The following is a 24,908-nucleotide window of genomic DNA, read 5'->3' on the forward strand; positions in this document are numbered from 1 at the left end:
TTATTACAGAGGGAAAAAAAACAATTTTTTAAAATGTGGATTAGTTGTATAAAATGGAGTCTATGGGAGATTGCCTTTCTGTAGTTCAGAGCTTTCTGCATAATGGGTTTTTCGGATGACAGAACCCATACCAGTATATTTATAATCATATAATAGCATAGGGGTGCCCTGTTGTGTTTACATGTTGCACACCTATTAAAAGTCATAATCCAGTGTAATGTTCTGTGCAGCACTGCAGTATTGATCTTAACAAGCTCCCTTTATTACGTGGAAGGTTTGATCATTGTTTACAAGGACACGGTGCTTCATAATTGCTTCCATGCAATGCTGTTTAAATGTATCACATTTACAGTAATTCAACAAAGCTACACGGGTCATATGTTAAGTGGAGGACTGTTTATTAATGATCTAAGGCACAACAACAGTATACAATCTCTATGGGATAATATGTATTTGTGCTCATTAACAGTTCTTAAAGGGAATATCAACCCCAAAAGTTATTTATTTCCTAATGAAAGAAAACATAATTCTAAGCAATTGTGCTATATACATTCACAACACATTTTCTGTGTTTTTTAAGTTATTTGCACATGTATTGTTATTGAAATCAGTGTTTGTCCCTTTTGTATTCTCTGCCCTAATGGCTCAGACTTTTGATACAATGTAAGACAAGGCAGCTGATTAACAACCCTATCTTTGCTGGGCAACTGAAACGTTGCCAACATTGTTTAAAAAGTAACAACCAAAAGTTAAAGGGTGTGTTCACCTTCCAAACTCAGTTGAGTTATTTTCAGATAGTTCACCATCAGCAAAGGCTTTTTTGCAATTGCTTTCCTTCTTTTATTTTTTTACTGTTTCCCCAAAATTTAAAGGGATACTGTCATGGGAAAAAAAATTTTTTTCAAAATGGATAAGTTAATAGTGCTGCTCCAGCAGAATTCTGCGCTGAAATCCATTTCTCAAAAGAGCAAACATATTTTTTTATATTCAATTTTGAAATCTGACATGGGGCTAGACATTTTGTCAATTTCTCAGCTGCCCCAAATCATGTGACTTGTGCTCTGATAAACTTCAATCACTCTTTACTGCTGTACTGCAAGTTAGAGTGATATCACCCCCTCCCTTTTTCCCCCCAGCAGCCAAACAAAAGAACAATGGGAAGGTAACCAGATAACTGCTCCCTAACAGAAGATAACAGCTGCCTGGTAGATCTAAGAACAACACTCAATAGGAAAAACCCATGTCCCACTGAGACACATTCAGTTACATTGAGAAGGAAAAACAGCAGCCTGCCAGAAAGCATTTCTCTCCTAAAGTGCAGGCATAAGTCACATGACCTGAGGCAGCTGGGAAATTGACAAAATGTCTAGCCCCGTGTCAGATTTCAAAATTGAATATTAAAAAATCTGTTTGCTCTTTTGAGAAATGGATTTCAGTGCAAATTTCTGCTGGAGTAGCACTACTAACTGATGCATTTTGAAAAAAACATGTTTTCCGATGACAGGATCCCTTTAAGTTTAAAGTTGAATGTCCCTGTCTGGCAAATAGTGCTCCAGCAGCATCTGAACTGTTACAATTTTGCAACATTTAGTTGATACATTTCTCAGCAGTATCTGTGGAATATTAGCAACTATTGTATCAATTCTAACAGCTGCCTTTAATGAAACTCAGGGATTCTGCTCAGCAGGAACAACGATAAGAAATGTATCAACTAAATGTATCCATTTAGAACATTTATAGAGTCGGCGACCCCCCCCCCCCCCCAGAGCTGCTTTAGAAAATGAGAAATGAAACTTTACACTTCAATATCAGAAAGGACAGTCACAAATAGAAAATAGTAAGTAATTGGAAAAAATCTTTATTTCTGGTAAACAATCTGAAACCAACTAAACCGGAAAAAAAAGTGTTTGAACACTTCCCTTTAAGGAAATTCTAATTTCAAAAGCAATTGTTTTTACAAATAACTTTAAAAGCACTAAACAGCTGCAGCCCAGTATTTCAGATACAGTTAATCCATTCTTACTTATCTAATAAAGTAATACTATTTATGCTCCTACAATATTTGGAAGCCACAGACTTTAAGCTTTCCAACCTGTTGAACCCCCAGACTGAATAATGTTGCAATAAACATTGTTACTGTGTATAACCAGACATCCACCAGCATCAGAATCACTTGCTAAGCACAGGAAATATTCTGGTTATGGCACAACATGTGGTCCGGGCCCCAATATTTACTGTTGTAGTTACGGCCCTTAGCACCGAAGCCATGCAATAAATGGAAATCATTTAGGATGCTATAATGTTATTAACATTAGACTATATACAGTCCTGTAAAATTGTTAAGAATACACTGCTAATGCTCCAATAATCCTGTTATACAGATATAATATTTACATGCTGTGATACTAACAGAATATTTACAGCCACAGGTCGGTGGTGCTGAGGAATACCTGGTTGGACCTGATGGGCAGTTATCCGAAATGAACTCTAACTAGTACATCTGTACTTTTATGCTAATGTAATATTAAAGCTCATGGAATATGTTACAGTTCAGATATTTGCACTCCTTAGTGACCCAGTGAAGAGTTTATAGGGGCAAGAATCTCCTCCTTGTTGCACTACAACTCCCATAATACCATTTAGCATGAGAGGAAGTAGTTTGGATCCTATCACTAGAGGATGAGAGGAGTGCAGCTAATTTCCCATCATTCTCTGTGATCCTTAAAAAGTTAGAGTTCGTAGCTAAAGAGTAAAATCTGACGGTACTCACCATGCACAGCAAGAAGAAAAAGAAGCAGATGCTAAGACCACATCTGAGGGTTTGTTTTGGCAGCACGAGCTTTTAAACTAGATATGGGAAGTCCATTACATCACATGGCTCGCCAAATTGGACAGACAGCCCCTATAAAGAATGTGTGTATTTATGCATCTCAAATTGTGCTTAGAAACATCAATTTGAAATCCCGTTTGGCTCCTTATTTAACTGTTTCAGCACTGGCACCTCACGACATACCAATGCCATATATCTGGTATTTAAAGGGGCAGACTCTGCATGAAATAATATAGCTTTGTTCTGTTCTTTTTAATTGCTACAACAGAAGAACAGGGGCTTCATACTTACTCGCTCACTATAACAGAGGACATCTTCAGTACAACTTCAAATACTTATGTGTTCATTTTTTAAATGCTAATGTTGCACTATCATTTTTCATGTGACTGCATCATTTAACTATATTGTTTCCTTTCTAAGGCTGGAACCTAAGCTCTGGGTTCTATCTGTTCTCTAAGTCTTCCAGCATCCATAGACAGCCATGACTATTTATCATCGGCAATTGGAGGCTCAGTGGCTGCTTCTGTACCTTAATGACAGCAACTGGTTTGCATGTTCACACCAGGATAACACAATTTGGCGGGGTTAAGTGATAGCTGCTTATCCCTGATTGTATAGCCAACCTTACCTTAAAAACCGATGTATGATCCCAAAGGCCAGCTTATTAATAAGCCACATGCAATCTGAATAGCCTATAGGTCAGAAGGCAAATATCTGCACAAGAGTGCCTCACGTCAGTTACCAGCATTTTTACCCACTAGAACTTGTTGCCTAACCCATAATACCATACACGCAGGTCTGGACTAGGACTTAAAATATGCCCTGGCATTTCAAATACACAGAAGCCCCAGGCCTGGATTTATGGAAAGGCCACCAAGGCGGCAGGATTTTAGGGGGCGCATTGGTTCGGAAGCTCTGTGGTTGATCATGTTCGGTCATAGTTTTTTAACATTTCCCATGCGCTAATCCCCAGTGCTCCCGATATGATGATGAAAATTTGTGCATGTGCAGGGGTGACGAGCGGTAGCAGGCCTAGGGGCACCCACTATGTAAATCCGGCCCTGAGAGGCCCAACCAGTCCCCCACCAGCCCACTCCACAGTGACTGTCTATGGCATCTCACAGCAGTCCTTCTGGCATTTGCCAGAACTCACAGCCAGTCTGGGCCTGCATACACGTGTTATGTTGTTAGCGGAGGGCAGGCAAAAATCTGAATTAAAGGAGCAGGAAAGTCTTTTTTGCCTGGGGTTAGTTAGGCACCCCAAGTGATTGTGTTTACTTACCTGATACCCAGGACCGGTGCTCCTAACAGCAGAAATCTGCACTGGCCTGGGGTTCTTCCAGCAAACACCACGGATCGATCCTGCTTCTTCTTTCAGCTCACGGCTGCACATGCGCAGTACAGGGAAAAGCCAAACTTTAACAAAAAAGTCGGCTATTTCATTCTATATTCTACTGCACATGAGTCTGCCCCAGGAAATTTGAAGAACAAAGACGCAAAGAAAACAATTGCTCCGTGGTGCTCACTGGCAGAACCTTGGGTCTGTGCAGATGGCTGAAATGGCAAACTATAGAGCAGCTGAATAAAAAGCTGAATAACTCAAAAATCACAAATAATAAAAAATAAAAAACCAAGTGCAGATATCAATCTACATCACACTAAAAATGAACTCAAAGGTGAACAACCCCTTTAACTGCCCAATATTTGATTTGCACTAGGAGTACATGATTCGTTGCAGGAATCTACAAAGATGCACAAAGCACAAAGAGGCCCTGTTATAAATGGAATCTAATGCTGCAATATACAAATTAGATGATTTAAGGATGTAAATTAAGGTCAGACAGAATATATATGACTTAATATACCCGGTATGTACCTAGGACACACACTCACAGGCTTATTTTTATCAGTACATGGGATGAGAGCAAAAGTGTAGGAAGGTTTGATGCTCCTTGGGATAAAGACAAGAGTTTCTGTTTTATCCTTCCCGTCCCTAGTCCCACTCACCCTCCATGTTGTACATTAAGTGTTTCCGGAGGATGCAGATTATACCCTGTGTTTCAGATGCCGCTCTCCTTGGAAACATTTGTGCAGAAGCAGATGAGCAGTGGAGCTCAGTATAACTGCACTACCTGGGCACAGCTGGAGTTCTGTGTAATGTGTAGGCACCAATACAGATCTGCTATTCTTTTTCAGCACAGATCACAGACTTCTGTCTGCCACCAGCAGAAGGTTTGTATTCCAATCTAACTTAAGCCCTCTCTTACACCCACGCTTTTTCCTTCCCTGGGAAAATCCTTTTTTTAGGTTTTTTTTAAGACATAGGCACAGAGGAGGAGACCCAGAAGGCTAAAGTTCAGGAGCTGTACAGCAAATAAGTGATATTAATACTACATCTTAATTGTTATTCAGAAAAGGCTATCATATTCCCCCTATAGCATATGAGATCAAAGCAGCCACGTTAAACACAGGATTAATCAATGGCAATATACCGGCACACATCTAAATGATGCACAAGCTAGCTGCTAGGATATATTCCAGGAAACACCCATTCCTCCACCCTATTGCCATCAGTATCCCTTTCAGAGTGAGATTTTTGCCCCTCATGATTTGCATATTTTGCACTTTGCAGGTTGGCCCATCTTTCATAAATGAGACTGTACTAGGCCCAAGCAATCTAATAATAGATCCTATACTTGTGTTATTAATGAACATTATTACGGATACTCCTCTGAGGCATGTTTGCTCATGTATCAACAGTTTGGGTTTTAGGGTAAAATCACATTTACAATACAGAGAATACCTCAGCATTAACATTAATCTGATGATATAAAATAGGGGAAGCCTCTTATTGCCACTTATTGGCACTACTCCCACCAAAACCAGGCTGCCAACAATATAATAGTAGAAACCAGTAATTGGAACATGTAATTGAACTGTTGTTCATGCCATCCATATGCTGAGCTACATTATAAGAACAACTTGCCTGCAGAATCTGTAATGTGCCATGCAGAAGGAGAAAACGGTAGAATACCATCCAGTGCACAAAATTAGCTTTTATGCATTTAAATATATTGTGCAGCGCTGTAAAAGCACTTTTATTTTAAAATAATGGGCATACCCTGATCAATATGCTCATGTAACAAAGAATGGCAGCAAGTGTATAATATAATAAATAATATAATAATAATTATAAAATATACAGGCCATGCTTGAAAGTGCAGTTATTGCACAAAATCTAATTTCTACATGTCATTTAGCATCATATGGAAGGATGCAGGTACACTTTACTAGCATTTTATTCCATATACTAATACATGACAAACCTACAGTGAAACTGCAATTTTCCAGGTGCTGCTAAGCTACAGCTACCCAACATCCTCAGTAAGAAGGCTGTTGGTGTAGTTCAACAACAGCTGGAGAGTGGCAGACTGTGGATCGGTTAGCTAAGCACAGCACTACCCTTATGCAAGTCTGTGCAGCTATGGTATGCATGGCATGCGGTCTTATCAACACTGTCAGCAGGAGTTCCACTGCAGCGACAAAGGAACACACAGTACATATAAACCAATATGTACACCTTATTATATACACAACTTTGTTACAAAGGGGTGGAAACAACATAATAAAAAGTATAGGTTAGTGTAATCAGGTAACAAGCCATGCACATGATGTGTGCTTTATACTATAAATCTGCGGGCTGAATTTTACTGTACAAAAAAAACCAAAAAAACTGAATTTTACAATTTTAAACAAAAAACGAATATTTAGTTGCAAAAAAAGCAGAGTTTATGGTGTGCCATGGATCACAAGGGATTCTACCTCTACAAGTAAATTCAAAGTATGAGCATTATTGGGCTTCACAAGGTCACTGACAGTAGTAATAGTGACAGCAGGAGGCAGTGGCAACAACATATCTGCACCTAATTCATATATATATATATATATATATATATATATATATATATTTAGAACTGCATATAGATCACGCTGTATTTTCTTGCTATCAGAAGGAATGAAAATAGAGAATCTTGGAGTCACAGTCCCTTTTAATCACAGACATGAATTTGCTAATATGAACAAGAAACCAGCAGGGTACAAATTTCATTTATACTCCATCATATAACACATTAATTACACTCAGTACCCATAGGCTTGCAAAGGAACTGTTGCACTGTAAGTACAGGAATGATAGACAATGAATGTTTTTTTTTTTAATTTTTACTGTTCCTATGAGCTCCTAGTTATGCTACAGTTCATAATGACATCAAATAGTATGTATCTCCCCGAACTGCCTCAGCGTGTTTTCCCATAGGCTATAATGAAAAGTCGCCTGTGGGAGGCAACTTCGGGCGACTATGGAAAATGCATTGCCGCGTGTGCGTTAGTGCAGGCGACTTTTCATTATAGCCTATGGGAAAACACGCTGAGGCAGTTCAGCGAGATTGTCACTCAGAAGACGAGATAATTAGTCGCCAGGCAACAAAATTTTCCCAAATCTCCTCGTGTGAACTACCCTTAGTGAGTAGTGTACTGCTTGGATATACTGTACATAAGCCAGAGCTAGCAGAACTCATTTCTCATTAGTATCTACAATCTCTATGTATAATAAAAGACATATCATTCACAAATCACATTGTAAGTATAAAAACATAAACTAGAAGCTTACTGTATATATTCCAGATTTCCTACAGAGCAAAGCAGTCTTCATTCCTCAACCACTCACTATTATTCACGGCAAAGCACCACTTTCTCAGCAATGACAAAAAACTCCCTCATTCTGCCTGAGGGAGTGGAATAGTAAACAAAACAAAAAAAGGCCCACCGATTGCATGGTATATGTATGCCTCGGGGGTATTGATTTTTAAAAGAGTAAACTATAAGGAAGTGACTCGAAAACCTTCGCCAAGCTGCAAAATAGAAGCTCAGATCACAGATTTAGAATTTAATCTCAGTCACCTGAAACAGGAACATCTGGAGTATTCAGAGCATAGAAGGAAGAGAAATCAAAATAACATTTAAAATGATAGAATACTGACAAGATGAAATGGTCAAGGATGCCCATTCAGTTGTAAACCTCTCTCCTCTTTGCCCTAAACTCACCACTGGGTGCCATATATTTACAAACTTCCTTTTGGTCCCATCTATTGTATTTAGAGTGTAAATACAAATCTCTCCATGGGTCCAGGCTTGGTGTCAGATTCCATACAAACAAGAAGTGCCCAAGGGACAATAAAAACTCTTAGTTGCTCAATAACTGTAAGAGTAATGAAGTTCCAACAGCAGTGTTACGTTTGCAGGGAATTTGTTCCAAGTCCAGCTATAATCCAAGAAACTTCAGCGAACCACTGTTACAAAATACAACATTGAGTAAAATCTAATTTTCCCATGACATATTTATTGCATGGAACCAAGCCATAATATATTTTATTTCAGGCGTTTAGATGTTCCTCATAATTCCTGCTGGGATACTCAAAGGGACATTATATTGAATTAATATACCGGTTAATATTCTTCAGTAGACCCAAAGGGTGTTGGAAGAAGTTCTGGGTCCAGTAAGTGACTGATTGGGTCCAGCACTGACTAAGGGGCAGATTTATCAATAGTCTCATTTAAGTGGTTTTAGAGGTTTTTGAAACCAGAATTGAACTTGTATTCTCTGAAACCACAAACGCCATGGAATTTATTGAAAGATCTGAATTTAAAAAGCATGAACGAAAAGCACCGAATGATCTGGAAAAAATACAAATAAATCGAAAGAAATTTGGGTTTTCGTACAGTTCCTAAGGAAAACAAAATCAGAACACCTCTAAAAGTCTGAATTGATTAAAAAAGGTCCAATAGGATCAGTGCATTTTCCATTGACTTCTATAGGACCTCGACAACTTTTTCTTGCTGATTTTTTGTATTAGAGTTTTTCATGGTTTTTACACTTAACAAATCTTGAATTTTTAGAGTTTTAGAAAAATAGAAAAGTTATGAAAAAAAAATGAATATCAGTAAATAGGCCCCTTAATGTCAATTAAAATATGTATTCTAAACAAATCTTCTTCACAAGGTGTGGAGAATGGAAAGGCCCTAAACATTTTTGATGTGGGGCTCTTATTAGTTGTGTATTGCTATAACAATATTATTTGTGCATACAATTTTATTATGTTCAGGGTCAGACTGGGCCAGACCTGCTTCCTGCCATTCTGCCCCCCAGACCTGCCTCTCCAGCCCCAATGACGGTAAAAGAAGGTACACGAATGCGAGCACATGGGGGCTGAAAATCGGTTGTGCCGGAGGTCCGGAGCGGGATTTGCAGCAGGGGGCTCCTGAGACAACAATCCCTGACACACCTGGGCCCCCCTAGTCCTACCCTGATTATGTTCCCCAACATTTATAAAGATACATCTGAAATGCCCAGCATCCAGTTCATCAGCTAAAATTCCCATCATTATTTAAAGGCTAAGGTTATAGATGGAACTTTACTGATGTGTTAGAAGGAATAATGAACGCAAAAGTAAATTGTACACTGGAGGTGGTTCGGAGTGGGTTTCTTCTGGGTGGTTTCCTCCCAAGTCAAAAACATACAAGTCAACAAACACTCCAAGTCACTGAATATTTTACTTATATTTAGGTAATGTGCCAAGCAGACTTTGTTTGAAGTGTGCTGAGCACAAAAAGCCAAAGATGCCATGACTGGAGAAAGAGATAGACTGTAACCATTGAGCCTAGCACAAACCCTGTGATCCTGGTTGTTCCTAAGAATACACTTTCTACCACAAAATAGGTGTTGCATTTCTTGAGCTCCATTGTGGCTAGGACACTGCTTACAGAAATGAGATCGGCACAAACCTAATTTATAAAAATACAATTTTTTTCCTCCTTGCAGCCAATGCGATGGCTTTATTCCATACCTTACAAGTTATACCCCAAACCATGAGATACTTACCTCTGAACAACATCAGGACCAATATAAGACCCCAAATGTACAATTCTTCAAAAGAGAAGATATGTCACACCCTCGGCACTCCCTTAGTTACTAACATACCCAGTGCTGTATTAGAGAAGTCCACAGGTCTCTGCTCTCTATAATGAAGCACAGAGGCCTGCAGTTCTCTGAGACTTGCCCTACTCAGCAACTGGAGAGGAAAAAAATGGCCAATTGAAGCATTTTTTGCTCACTGCAAGGAACATTGTAAATGACCCCTATGATTTATCCTGAAAAAAACGAGAATTAAAAAAAAAGAAAAAAAAAATCCATAACTTATTAATGGGTTTTAATCAAAGCACTCATCTTTGGATAAACAACAAGTGCTGATTATATTTGCTTTGACATGCCCAGCCTTACATTCCCATGCAGTTATTGAGATTCCGAGGGACATGCTCTTTTGATTTTTTTTGGAGAATAAATCAATTAGAATATGTTTACAATATGACAGGTTATAAAGGCCAGTTCATTGGAAATCTGCATTAACCATGAAGTTCAAAAGAATTCACAAACACCAAAACCCCATCATTCAGCCAGTGGGACACAAGTCTAGATAGTTGGCCTCTCACACAAATTGAGAGTTAACAGAAATAAAAGAAATGGCACACATTTATCTGGAACTTTAAAGGACATTAACATTTTATTAAGCCCTTTAAGCATATTCAAGGTTTAATGGGGGTACAGGAATTTACTATTATTAAGACATAGCATTTCCACTGGAATAGATACAAAAGCAGCATAGAAGAATTGTAAAATATAAGCAAAGGGGGATAGGAGTTTAAGAGATTAGTTTCCCACTTTTATCAAACAATGTCACACACTGAACGCACAAACACATACAAGAACAAGAAGAGAAACTTCATAAGAAATACATGCCTGTCAAAAATAGCAACTAAAAAAACAAGAATGTCCCTATATATCACAATCTTCTAGCCATTCCCCTTATCCACTAAAACATCTTCCAGCAGTGACATAACTAGATGTTACTGGGTCCCCAGCAAATTAATTTTAAGGCCCCCAACATAACCAGAGGTTGCCTTTTTTCCCAATATATGTTGATAGTGCTCATTATTTAGGGCCTGATGGGGCCCTTATACCTTCCTCTGTAGTTAAAACCTTGATCTCCAGCTTTGCAGAAAGCCCAGACACCTTTCAGACAGTCAGGAATGACTTATAAGAAATGGAATACACACACAATATATTAACGACATATGCATGAAAACACACAAATAAATTCTCTCTCAGGAAAGCCCCACAATATATGGCACAATAGTTGGCATAAATCAGACAGATGTGGTAATACGATATCTGATAACTAGTTCACACAAGCATCTTGCCAGCCACACCTAGAATATGATTTCTTCCATATATTCTATTGCTTTGTTGGGGCATGAAGGCAGTGTCAAGACTTAGAGGAGTGTAAGAGGTAGAGTATCATGTATTGCACAAAATATCTAGGTACAGTAGGAGACAATTGAAAGACAAATCATAAGAATGAGATTCAAAATACAGCTTCACAGGCCAGCAAATAAACTGTTTACCTTTCCATTTGTATGAAAATGCATAGATTTTGTAAAATCACACAATCCAATGGGATTTTCAGGTGTGTATACTTTAAGTGCCCCAATGATACCAAACTTCATCATGGTTATCTAAAAAATATCTTCCAAGGAGTCCTAGTACTTACACTGTATATGACTGATTCAACTGCAGGGCAAAGAAAGCCAGTTGAGGGTTGTCATCCATCAAGCAGCAGCTATAATTTGAGATATATAATCCTTCTGTTGGTGATATAGTCCAGTTAGACTAGAGTCCTGCGATAAAGTATCTACACTGCATGGCAATTTTTTTACTTACAGATACCGGATCTTGAGTGGAAGTAATTCCACTGCCCAGAAGATCATCTATAAGTACAGAAGATTTAAACAACTGCAAAGAACATCCCAGAAAGCTCAGCTCTACAGCTGAATGCAAGATGCTTAAAGGGCATGTAAAGGCAAAAAAATAAAATTCCGTTTTTACTTTCTTTAATGAAAAAGAAACCTATCTCCAATATATTAGAAAATGTGTACTGTTTTTAAAAGAAAACTGACTGTATGCAGTGAAATTCCCCCTTCATTTACTGCTGTGGATAGGAATTGTCAGACAGTCCCTAACTGCTCTGCAGGGAAACAATCATACTTATGAACAGCAGGGGGAGCCCCCGCCTTGCTTCCCAGCCTTTCAGAACTCCAGCAGCTTAGTTTCCCTGTAGAGCAGTCGACGACTGTATAGAGATTTGTATTGGATTTTATTTTTGCCTTTACATCCCCTTTAATGTTTCCAACTCCAGCAGCAGGGACAAAGATCATGGAGCCAGATGTAAATCCTATTTGGATGATTATTTTGTTGCAGCCACTGATTCGGCAGAGTTGGTGAAAGTTTGTATTAAACAATACAAAAACTATAAAATCCACATTATATTACACAACAACACAGAACCCAGTGCAGTCTGTATATTCTGATTATCAGTCTTGCTGTATTGGCTTCTGGCAGATATTATTTGACTTGTGCTGTTTTGATAATTTATGATGACCCCTAAGCAGCCCAGACCACACTGAGCATGTGCACAGTCTTGGTCTTGTAAAAATGTTTTGGTTTTGGTTGCTATGGGTAACTGCCCAAGGGCAAATTTGCCCAGTGTTGATAAATGAATACCAATGAATACAAACCAGCAATAACAGAGCATTTGTTTTTAGATGGGGTCAGTGACCCCCATTTGATATCTGGAAAGAGTCAGAAGAAGATAAGTATAAAACTATAAAAAAGAAAAAATGAAGGCCAGTTGAAAAGTTGCTTCGATTTAACCATTCTATAACATACTAAAAGTTAAAGAGGTTGTTCACCTTTGAGTTAACTTGTACTATGATGTGGGCAGTGATATTCTGACACAATTTGCAATTGGTTTTCATTTATTATTATTTGTGTTTTTTTTTAGTTATTTAGTAGGGATGCACTGAATCCAGGATTCAGTTTGGGATTCGGCCAGGATTCTGCCTTTTTCAGCAGGATTCGGATTCGGCCTAATCCTTCTGCCTGGCCGAAACGAATCCTAACTTGCATATGCGATGGGGAGGGAAATCACGTGACTTTTTGTCAGAAATCAAGGAAGTAAAAAATGTTTTCACCTTCCCACCCCTAATTTGCATATGCACATTAGGATTTGGATTTGGTTCGGTATTCGACCGAATCTTTCGGGAAGGATTCGGGGGTTCGGCCAAATCCAAAATAATGAATTCGGTGCATCCCTGTTATTTAGCTTTTAATTCAGCAGCTCTCCAGTTTGCTATTTCAGCAATCTGTGCAAATCAGTGCAAATAACCCTAGCAACCTTGCAATGATTTGAATAAGAGACTGGAATATGAATAGGAGAGGGCCTGAATAGAGAGTGGAGTAATAAAAAGTAACAATAGCAATACATGTGTAGCCTTACAGAGCATTTGTTTGTAGATGGGGTCAGTGACCCCCTTTGAAAGCGGGAAAGAGTCAGAAGAAAAATGCAAATAATGAAAAAACGATTAAAAATAAATAATGAAGGCCAATTGAAAAGTTATTTAGAATTAGCTATTCGATAACATAGCAAAAATTAACTTAAAGGTGAACCACCCCTTAAATTAACGGCGAACCCCCTCTTTAACCAAAAAAACGTGATACCAACTGTAAAACATGTTGGTGGGAATGCAAGTTTCTGTGCTGCTTTGCTGCATCAGGGTCTGGGCAGCTCACAATCATAAAATCCACTATGAATTCTTCATTCTACTATAGGGTGCTTGCGGATAAGCAGGGTACCAAAATGTAACATGGATACTTTATCTAAACATGTTGCCGGCATTCAATTTTCAATCCATTTTAACTGGCAAATTTGCTTTTCTTTTATTTAAGTGCATTTCTCTTTCTGAGGTCAATCAATATCTATATTCATAATTTGCTAACTGGCTAAGTATCTTTCCCCTGCAGCAGCAAAAAATAGGATTTAGCTACTCCAGCAGAGGGATTACGAAACAGAATAAGTGGTGAAAACTAAACATCTATTTAAGAAAGGTTTTTCATGCTACAGCATGACACTTAATGAGTTTCAGCATAAGGGCTCTGTTAATGGAGAAAAAGAACAAAACTGCTATTCAGAAAGCTATAAAAAAAAGCCAAGGAGATGAAAGGAGAAGATCAAATCTCTAATAAAACTAGAGGGAAAAGAAAATACGATTCATAATGAGTTCTTGAGCAAAGTTACATTTAGTCAGAAATATGAGGCGGCCATTTAAATAAAAACAATCCTAAACTAACACTGGCGTATCCTCAAAATGAGGTGGAAAATGTTTGCTATGTTATAGGATAGCCCCCCAAAATGTTTTTAAGCATTTGAAGGAGCAAACAAAACAAGGTCTAATTCTCAGCCTCAGGGGCTTCACAGGCTAGCTAACTGGATTACCTTCAAGGACTGGTTAGTGGTTCAGTCGCTATGGTTTAGTGGAATGGAGCTCCCTTATCAACATCCTGCAGATCAGACACTTTGCTTGTTTCCCAGGAGATACTGAGCAACTCCAGGTTAAAATGGCAGACCAGGCTATGCTTGAAGGAAAACTGTACCCACAAAATGAATACTTGAGCTACAGATAGTTGATATATTAAAGAATCTTACCAAACTGGAATAAATATGCATTAACTGCACTACAACTGAAACAAATGGAAAACGCACTATGGCAATTCGCACAGGGCGCTTGCATGCCGAAATTCGCCACGGGACGTCAGTAGAGGCATTTTTCAGCAGAAAAGCCAATACATAAAGAAACTACCAAATCAATAGACTCTATGGGATCTGCACGTTTGAAACCATACTTTGCGTAAATACACAGCGATGTGCATGAAAAACGCATGTTGATGGTCGCGTGTGGTTTCAGTGGCGTATTTACACCCAGCGTTTCTTTTTTAAAAACGTAAAAACGCCACATCTGGCCTTGCCCTAAACATCTCTTGCCTTGAACCACCATTTCGTGATGGTCTGTGTGCTGCCTCAGAGATCACCTGACAAGAAATACTACAACTCTAAGGGGCAGAGTTATCAAAGGTCAAGGTGAATTTTCAAATTCAAAAAATTCGAATATCAAGCTATTTTTTGTGTACTTCAACTAGGGAATTGTCCAAAAAATTTGAGAATTCGAATATCGAAATGTATCATATACTGTCTCTTCGACTTCGACCATTCGCCATCTAAAACCTGCAGAATTGCTGTTTTAGCTTATGGGTGACCTCCTATTCGGAGTCAATTGGTGGACTTTGAAAAATCTAAGTTTTTTCTGGGTAAAACTATGAATCAAATTTGATCAAATGCGCTATTACTTCGGTTCGTATAATTCGGACCTATTTGATCAAAAACTGACCTATTTGGCCAAAAAAACCAGACTTGATTTCGGTTGGTCTTTTTGAATTCGAATTTCGAAGTTTTTCAAATTTGAAAATTCGACCCTTGATAAATATGCCCCTGACTGTAACAGGAAGAAGTGTGGAAGCAAAAGACTGAACTCTGTCTGTTGATTGGCTCATGTGACCTAACATGTATGGTTTGTTTGGATTGTTTGTGTGCACCGTGAATCCTACGATCCCAGGGGATGGCCCTTATATTTTAAAAATGGCAATTTTCTATTTATGATTACCCAGTGGCATATACAACTTAAAAAGTATATTATCATGAAAATGTTTTTTTTTTTTTTACATGAAGCAGGGTTTTACATATAAGTTGTTTTATGCAATATCTTTTTATAGTTTATTATTCAGGGTATAGTTTTCATTTAAATCCTGGAGGTGGATAGTGAACACTAAAGGAAAGCGGAAAAGAGTGATCCCCTTTGGTTACTTTCTTATCCCCTTTGGTTACTTTCTTATCCCATTTCCAGAAGTTTAAAGGGACAGTATAACCCCAATGTTCAATGTGAGTTCAATGAATAGGGCTGAACATACATTTTTCCCGTTGTAAACATGGAAAATCTATTTTTTTGTTATTTGTTTTTTAAGTAAAACAAGGAAACTGAAGCTACACCATGCTTGGTCCTTGAAAAGCAGATAATTAGACTACCAAAGCACAAACAATGCTCCTACCCAATGAACTTCTCTTCTTATATGTACTGGTTACATCACTTGACCAGGCCCCAAGGATTCCTATGCACTATACATAGATAGGCAAATAACACTTTTTGCCTTTATCAAAACCTGCTGATTGCTGACCTCAAGACTGCTGTTCCTTGGAAATAATATATTATAATATATATGATAGTAGGATAAACAATACATGCTGTGTCAGATTGAAATGTTGAATAAAATATTTGCATTTATTTGGAAATTCTTGAAAATCCGGTAAGTGCTGCCCTTGACCCTGTATAAATGCATGTGTGTATGTACATATACACACACACAGATACACACAATTTTCTTTCAGGTGTATTTTCCATTTTAAGCAAATAATTCTTATTTTTTTAATAATTAATCCCTTTTACTTCATGATAACTAAGCTGCATAAATTCATGCTGGTGGCAAAAAATCCTAGGGGCTTTTTTTCTGCTTTTTTAATATTCAATATTTTTAGCAGATTATAGTAGAGGCAGAAGTAAACTATGGAGATAACACCTTATTCTGAAAAAAAACCCAGGTCCCGAACAGGGGAATATTTTCCATATAGGCACTCGGGGGGCCTGTGTCTAGGGTGGCAGCTTTAAGGGGGCGGCCCTCGGATGCCTATATGGTACATAAAATCCTTTTTCTGGGGGGGGGGGGAAGACAAATTTCCCTGGTGCCAGATTCTTTGTTATAAAATTCTGCAAAGGTGTGGGGTAGAGGGTCTCATGAGTGGTGTGCGGCAGAAATGACGTCACACCCCTGTATGATGTCACACCTCTATATGACGTCACACCCTATGATGTAACACGGTAGCTAGGGCAGCACCTGAATATGCTCCTGGTTCCAAGCATTCTGGATAATAAATCCCAGACCTGCATTAAGAAAAAAACATCCAGTAGAGACATTGTACTTCAAAATACACCTAGACATAAAGAAAAGAGCTTCAAAATCCTTGATGCAATAAGCAAATCAATCATCTTCCAGATCCAAAGAAGAAAAACACAAGTTATGCTCCACTGGGCAATGTGGGTAATAAAGAATGAATACTGAACATTGTGACATGGTACTGAAAAGACCCACTAATTATTATTGTTATTATTATCTAGATGGAGCTATAGAGAACTACTTCCTTTTTGCACATGCCATAATCTGGTGATTGACATCTATGTTTTTCAAACAAATTCTACTTGACTCTCATCCCAAAGTTTAAAATTAGATATTTTTCTTTTTTCCACTAGTACTGTTCACCGAAACATTTGCATTGAAATAAGTCCCTAGCTGATATCCTCAAAGAAAAAAGCTAGTAGGGAGCAAAATCTGGTCAAACTGGATGACTTCATATGAAAGTTATGCCTCTTCCTCTTTTTGTGGCTTATTTAAGGAACTGAAAATAAACTGTTTAAACTGCAAGCAAAAGCCCAGGCGATTACTAAGGAACATCAGCAAATGCCTTGACATTTAGTAAAAAGATATTACAGGGGGGTTTCGAAGAAAATTGGCTTTGATTTTATCATTTAGATTTAATGAAGAATGCCTTTCCATGTATTATGAACCGTATTATGAACCAAACAAGTATATGCAAGAACGTCTTAGACAGATACACTCAGTTTTATATGTCAATTAAGCAGGGGTGAATGTGACACATAGGTTTCCAAAAGATGTTACGTGTAGGATAGATATACTATTTAAATGCAAATCATGTGATGTTAACTTTATCTCTGAGGAAGTGTCATAGGCACGAAACGTGTAAGCTTTTTGCACTAATATTTGGCACTGTGTGTACCACGATAAAGCCATGATTGAAGATGGATGATGGTCTCCAGGGAAAATTCCTTGGTGAGCGCTCATTCAGGAATGTATGTGATGCAGAGTATCAGTGGTGGGCCCTGGCAATGATATTACTAGTTTAATTCTCACATTGGTATCTCAACATAGTATCTTCTTGGAAAGGCAACTTCCCCACCTGCAACCTCCCATGACTGGTATTCCCCCATGACATGGTAGGGGAAATATAAACAAGACTTCAATTTCAGTCTTCATTCTAGTTCTAAGTCACCCATAGCATCCCCAGGCTAGGATTTTGCTACAAAGGCCTGGCTTGGGGCGGCATGCCGCCCTGCTACATCCCTAAAGAGCACTAGGGACGCAGAGCCCCCCAGTGATTTGACGCATGCACACTCTCAAACGGATTGGGGCATGCAAAGATGGATAGGCGAGCAACAGGACCATGTGGCCTAGCGGCACAGCATGGGGAAAATCTGGCCCTGATCATCCCCACTTATTTATTTTCAAGATGTAGATTTTTTTGCCCCTAAATTCTGGTGTTTTAGTTACCCCCGTGTGGAGCATAGTAATTTTGTCGCAGTAGATAACATAAATGCAGTAAAGGGGCAGACAATGTCTTTTATTTTGTGATCATAAAGAAAAAAAATAACTGTGGCAATAAAACACTTTCTGCCCCAACACAACATGGGTTTCTTCACACTCTATTAGCTCTTTCCCTTTCCTGGTTGTGCACTTACATTCCAGCAATGGCAGTGTCAGACTGGGATACCAGAGGCCCAACAGAAAAACTTAGACCGTGGGCCGACTTTCCAAACTATTATTCCTCCTCACTCAACCTCCTTATTCTCCTAGTCTATTATATCTACTTACTATACTATATTCTTCCATTATTACACATTTTTCCCCCATAAAGAAATTGGGAATAACCATGAAATAGGCTGAATGGTTAGAAGCAAGAGCCCCACTGGCCCACCGGGAGTTTTCCTGATAACCCGGTGGGCCAGTCCTACACTGAGCAATGCAAATTGCCATTGTTGAGCGATTATGGAATGAGGATGATTAGAAAGTGGCTGAAAATTGGACAGATAGGGGTGTTGTTGGGTGGCTTTAAATATCCTGATATTTTTTAAACACAAATTCTAGGTTGTGTGCTGCCCAATCAGAGCCTGGTGCTAGAGCAGAGGGGACCACTTGTGCATGAGGTTTTGGTCCATGCACTGCATCAGTACAATAGTAAAATCCAAGAGATTATCTGCTTTTAGTTAACAAGTCTTTACTGGACTTTATTTTTAGGGCTCTTCAATGTACACTCTATTTATATTGCAGTGACTCAGAAGCAGACTGTGCATCACTGCCAAACAAGTAAGGCAAAACCACCAAATAAAATGTTGTTTTCTGGAAGTGATCTCAAATGAAAGTATGATCTGGGAAAGAAAGAATATTGCCAAAGACCACATGTATTTTAACATTTTACACATCCATCTCTTTCCAGTAGCCTAGTGCATCTATTCCTTGAATACTGAAGCAAGCTTTGTTATGTCTGAGTACATCTCAAAGCAGTTCTAGGCTGGGACAACAGGGGCCCACCAAAAACACCTTAGACTAGGGGCCCACTCAGTACTATCATTCGTCTTCCCTCGCTCAACCTCTATTTTCTAGTCTATCTTCTTTACATACTATAATACTATAATCTCGTATTCCATCTATTTAGTTATTTGTTCTCATAGAAATAGGGAATGGCCATGAAAGGCTGTGGACGCAATAAATACAGGGGTTATGGAAGATAGCTCATTGTACAAGTTGATCCAGGGACTGGTACAATTGCCATCTTGTCAAGGAATTATTTGAGAGGCTTCAAATTGGTTGTTTTGCCTTCCTCTTCCTATAATCTATTATTCCATCTATTTAGCCTCTTTGTTCTCATAGAAATAGGGAATGGCCATGAACTAGGCCAACTGTTTAGCGGCATGAGGCCCACTGGGAGTTTTCCTGGTATTCCGGTGGGCCAGACCGACACTGCCTCAAAGGGTAAGTATTATGCCATTAAACTCTTATAAACATTTTAAGAATGGGTTACTTTCTATCTTGTATATTTTCGAAGCAGCACTTTTTCGTTAATTAAAATAAGAACAATTTCTAAATGAAATTTGAACTCAATGAATCTGTATTTGAATCTGATTTACTAGCAGAAGGGTAAAACCAAAGGCAAAAGCTCTCCCTAAATCGGCTGAGATGACTGACACATAAGATAGCTTTAAGAAGGGGCTGGACTTTTTTTTAACAAGGGAGGGAATACAGGGTTATGGAAGATAGTTCATAGTACAAGTTGATCCAGGGACTGGTCTGATTGCCATCTTGGAGTCCGGAAGGAATTATTTGAGAGGCTTCAAATGGACGCCTGAAAAATACCTGGTGGGCCCTGGCCAGCCCAGACCCGCTCCCCCGATCGGCCGGCCCCTAAAGAAAAAGAGTAGCTGAAACGCACCAGCATTCACGAAAATGTTCGCTCATGAGTGCTGGGGGGGGGGGCACGGGAGTCTGGATGTCCGGAGGGGGCACCTCTGACTGCTAGGAGGGCCCTTGTTGTTGCAGCCTCCAATGCTCCAGTCCGACCCTTGGTATAAATATTCTGAAAAGGCATTAACACAGACATACACCACAGGCAGACATTTTTTATTCTGTTTTTAGCGGTTTAGCAGTTAAAATGAGAGTCATTTTGAAAACTCAACAATACATTCCATTTGCTGAAATTTCTCCTTTATGCAGTTTTTCTCTTTTCTGTTTTGCAGCTGGGCCTGCGTGGGAGTATGCCAGCTCATTACCACTAATACAACCTCTAATGGAGGTGTCACGTTGTGAAGGACAGCACACATATGTGTTGGTGATGTTAGTACTGACTACTCTTGTAAAGTAAATGGAATGCAGTCATATAACTCGTCAAATTAAGGGGGAAATAATAACTTCATAACTGAAGTTTTTGACCTTGGCATTTTTGCTTCAACACAATTTTGTGGGGAAAAAAAAAATCACATTTTCATATGTGCTCTTAATTGTTCCAGACCTAAAGTCAAGTACACTCTGTCTGATAGCAAATCAGCATTAATCACTAGCGGTTCACAGAACTTATAATCATTAACCTCTCAAAATAAATTGTGTACAACATGAAGTTCCCAAAAAGAAGTTAAGGATAGTTAAAAAGAAATCAATGGAAACAGGGCTGATGTCTGATCCTTTGATAGTATTAAGGGCACATGGGTGTATTTAGTTAAAAAAAAGAACCATTGTCATTTTCAGAACAAGCCTGGAGATATTAAGCTCATCCATTTCTCAAAGGCCTGAGATTTCCCTGCAGTTCAGCATAAATTTCTGCCACTTAGAATGTAACTCGGGACCCTTGGAACAGAGCAGATGTTTCCTCCCACAAGCTCTCACAATAAACTTGTCTGGGAACAATCAGTTTTAAGGACTTAACACAGGCAAGCGATCAAGTGATGGGAATCCTCTCCCTAGCATGACCCTGCCTTGTGTTCCCAAGATGAAGTCAGGGCTGGAGGATTTTTTCCCAGCCAGCATGTTAAGTTTGCAAAACACAACAAGAAAAGAACATGTATCTGCAACTGTCCCAACAAAACTGACCTTAGTCAGTTAAGTAATTCATTACACAAGCTCATTTATTGAAGGAAACAACATAAACATTGTCCTTAATTGTAGGATAAGAATACCAGATTCGTGGCCCTACACTGGTTCTTCAACAGTTAGCGACTGTCGCTAACTGGAATATTGCTCCAACTGCGCATGCACCAATACGCCGATCGCTTCACGAAGATTACCGAAGAGAAGAAGATTGCTCCTGTGAGCTCCGCTGCGCTTACTCTGCATTTGAGAATGCTATTCTAGAGGGGAAAGAATTCAGGGGTAAGACTGCCCCCAATGGGGACTTATTACAATGGGGGGTTTAGTTCTTCTTTAAGCACATTGCTTTGGAAAGAAATGCACCTATTCTGCTGATAAATGAAGAACATATAAAATGTAATTATATTATTTATATATATAAAAATAAAACTTTAGAAACCCTACCCTAAAAGTATCATTTCCACAACTGCTACTTATATTGTACTTTGCTGCAGTGCAAGCCTGAACTTTAAAGGAAAACTAAATCCTAAAATCTAATATGGCTAAAAATGACTTGTTTCACTGTATATACTGAACTTATTGTACCAGCCTACAGTTTCCGCTTGTCAATCGTAGCAATGATCCAGGACTTCACACTTGTCACATCAGATCTAGGGGACACTATCTTGGAAAGTGTCTGTGACACTCACATACTCAGTGGGATCTGAGCTGCTGTTGAGAAGTTAAGCTTAGGGGTCGTTGCAAATTTACAAGCAGAAAATGAGGTTGGTCTGTAATATAAGCTGATGCTATAAGGTAGTTGCACTGATTTCTGTGCTGCCATGTAGTAATTATTCATATTAATCAGGCCCGGATTTACAAATGGGGCGCCCCTAGGCCTTCTCATCGCCCCCGTATGCATCCCACTCTCTGTGTGTCCCCATCCGCCACAGTGTCTCTTTTCCCTTTCCCTCCCCTCCTGTGTCGTCCTCCCCATCTCCTTGTGCCTGCACATATATGCGCATATTTAAGATGTGCGCATGTGCATATACGTGCAGGCACAAGGAGACAGAGAAGACCACATGGAGGTGACGCGGAAGTGAAGCAACTTACTTGAATGCGGCTGGGCGGCATGCCGCCCCTGAATTTCTGCCGTCCTAGGCCCGGGCCTTTGTGGCCTAATCAGCCTTATACTTATTGTATGTGTTCAGTATATTTTGAGTCTGTCCCTAACTGTCAGTAACACAGAGCATGCGCAGTGAATCAGCAGAAAAGAAGATGGGGAGCTACTGGGGCATCTTTGGAGACACAGATCTTTACTGCTAAAGGGCTGTTGTTGCCTTGGGCTGGTATAGAAGCCCAAAACATAATGTACAACATTTCTACCCTACTTCTTTAGTTTAACTTTCCTTGTCCTTTACAGTATATGCATTTTAGCCTAGGTAGAAGCCATGTGTAATTGAACATGAATGTAAGAGTTCTTACCTTGAAGGCAAAAGAACATCATTAAAATCTCACTACAACTACTTTAGACATGTTTTACCATGAATCAAAATCAAGTTTAAATCCTATAGCATCTGGATTTATTTTCCCAAAAACTGCAAGGTATGTAAATAGTAATAAAAAGAAGGCATTGCAACACTATTGCACAAGCGGGAAGTATTGGGAAATCCACAGTACTATCAAAATAAAAGGTACTCACGAACTCCTATAACTATTTTTACACTCATTTTATTTTTTTTTATCCTAAAAAGACAAAGAATTAAAAGCTTGGCATGTGCACAAAGGAAATGTTTCACTTTTTTGCACCTTTATGTTAAAAGTGTAAAAGTATAACATTTTGCAGTGTAAAATCTATGCGCAAACATCATACTTTCTGAACTGAAAAATGTAGGCAGAGAAAACACACTGGCCTTACTCCAAATGGACAAAACAAAATGGTAATCTTTTTTAAAGACCCTCTACGATTTAACTACAGAAGGGGATTGAGAGCCTTATTTAAGCAGCCTAAAGCTCCTGTTTCTCAATTTGTCCAAAATGTTGAATGTTAGAAATGTAATTGCTGCACCTCTATAATCAAAGGTTCCAACATACATCACCCAACAAGGGTAGAGAAATACATCTGAAAGCATATTCCATATGTAAGTAATTATGAGGTTTGCAAATTGAAGTGCCCCTCTGGAATGATATACAGGTATGCTGGTAAAAAAAACTATTGCATGCTGTTTGCTGTTAACAAAAGAGCAAAATAGCACAGGTATGGGATCCGGAAACCCGTTATCTAGAAAGCTCTGAATTATGGAAAGGCAGCCTCCTGTAGATTCATTCATTTTATCCAAATAATCCAAACATTTAAAAATGATTTCCTTTTTCTCTGTAATAATAAGAGAGTACTTTGTACTTGATCCAAACTAAGATATAATTAATCCTTATTGGAAGCAAAACCAGACTATTGGGTTTATTTAATGTTTACATGATTTTCTAGTAGACTTAAGGTATGAAGATCCAAATTACGGAAATATTAGTTATCTGGAAAGCCCCAGGTCCCGAGCATTCTGGATAACTTGTTCCATACTTGCATAATTAGGATCATGGAGCCTAGTATGAGACCAATACCCCAGTCTCGAGACTCGGGAATCCAAACATAGCATGAGCTATGAAAAGTGTTGGAAGAGAATACTAAACCCTCTGGGGGCATCAGGGCCGGATTTACATAGCGGGCACCCCTAGGCCCGCTGTACTTTATCGCCCCCTTCCCCTCCCTTTTATTCGCTCAAATTTTCATCATCGGGCCCGGAGCAGTGGGGAAATTAAAAAAAAACTATAGTATATCTGCATATCCCCAGTGTTTCTGAACAAATGTGGGTGTTGTCAGTGTCGGACTGGCCTGGCGGGAAACCGGGAAATAACCCGGTGGGCCCGACGCCGGGCCAGACCCCCTCTCCCGATATCTAAATTTTGGGGGGGGAAAAGTTTTTGGCGCCACGCATGTGCAGTGAGCTGCGCAGCTCGGGCATGCGCGCCGAGCAATGCAGCTCGGGCATGCGCCCTGACCGACGCAGCTCGGGCATGCGCCCTGACCGACGCAGCTCGGGCATGCGCCCTGACCAGACGGGGCTCGGGCATGCGCGCTGACCCGACGCAGCTCGGGGCCGGAAGGGGGCCCTGGACCAGAAGTCCTGGTGGGCCCCGGGCCCCCCAGTCCGACCCTGGGTGTTGTTGGGCAACACGCCGCCACCTAAAATCCTGCTGCCCTAGCCCGTGCCTTGGAGGCCTCTCCACAAATCCGGGCCTTGGGGGGCAAGGGAGACTGGTATAAACTGTAACTCTATTGCGCCATTTGACTACTTTTTTGTAGTTTTACTACTTTTCCAAATTTTTTATATTGTGACTACCCTTTAGTGGGATATATATGGGATACCGTATATATTTATTGAAAGCAAGTAAAGTGCCCAGTAAATTAAATTCTGTTTGTTTTTCTCTGCCAAAAAAAAGCTTTATAGTAGTAGCGTTCGTTGAGGGGGGCGGGCCCTGGTGCGTGACGTGCAGCCGGGCCAG

The 24,908-nt window shown here is 39.4% G+C and overlaps 1 protein-coding gene across 6 annotated transcripts in view; it reads right to left on the bottom strand.

The window, feature by feature from the left end:
- Positions 1-24,908, bottom strand: part of LOC100301959 (uncharacterized) — a 206,519-nt gene that overhangs the window by 71,452 nt on the left and 110,159 nt on the right. Inside the window, exon 1 of one of the 6 annotated variants that reach the window (XM_018237144.2) lies at positions 7,500-7,594. The exons of the other annotated variants lie outside the window; for them this stretch is intronic. The gene's annotated coding sequence lies outside the window, so the exon portion shown is untranslated. Of the gene's footprint in view, positions 1-7,499; positions 7,595-24,908 lie in introns of those variants that run through there. 6 annotated transcript variants of the gene reach the window in all.

Source organism: Xenopus laevis, chromosome 9_10S, assembly GCF_017654675.1.
Source record: "Xenopus laevis strain J_2021 chromosome 9_10S, Xenopus_laevis_v10.1, whole genome shotgun sequence".
NCBI classification, from domain to species: domain Eukaryota; kingdom Metazoa; phylum Chordata; class Amphibia; order Anura; family Pipidae; genus Xenopus; species Xenopus laevis.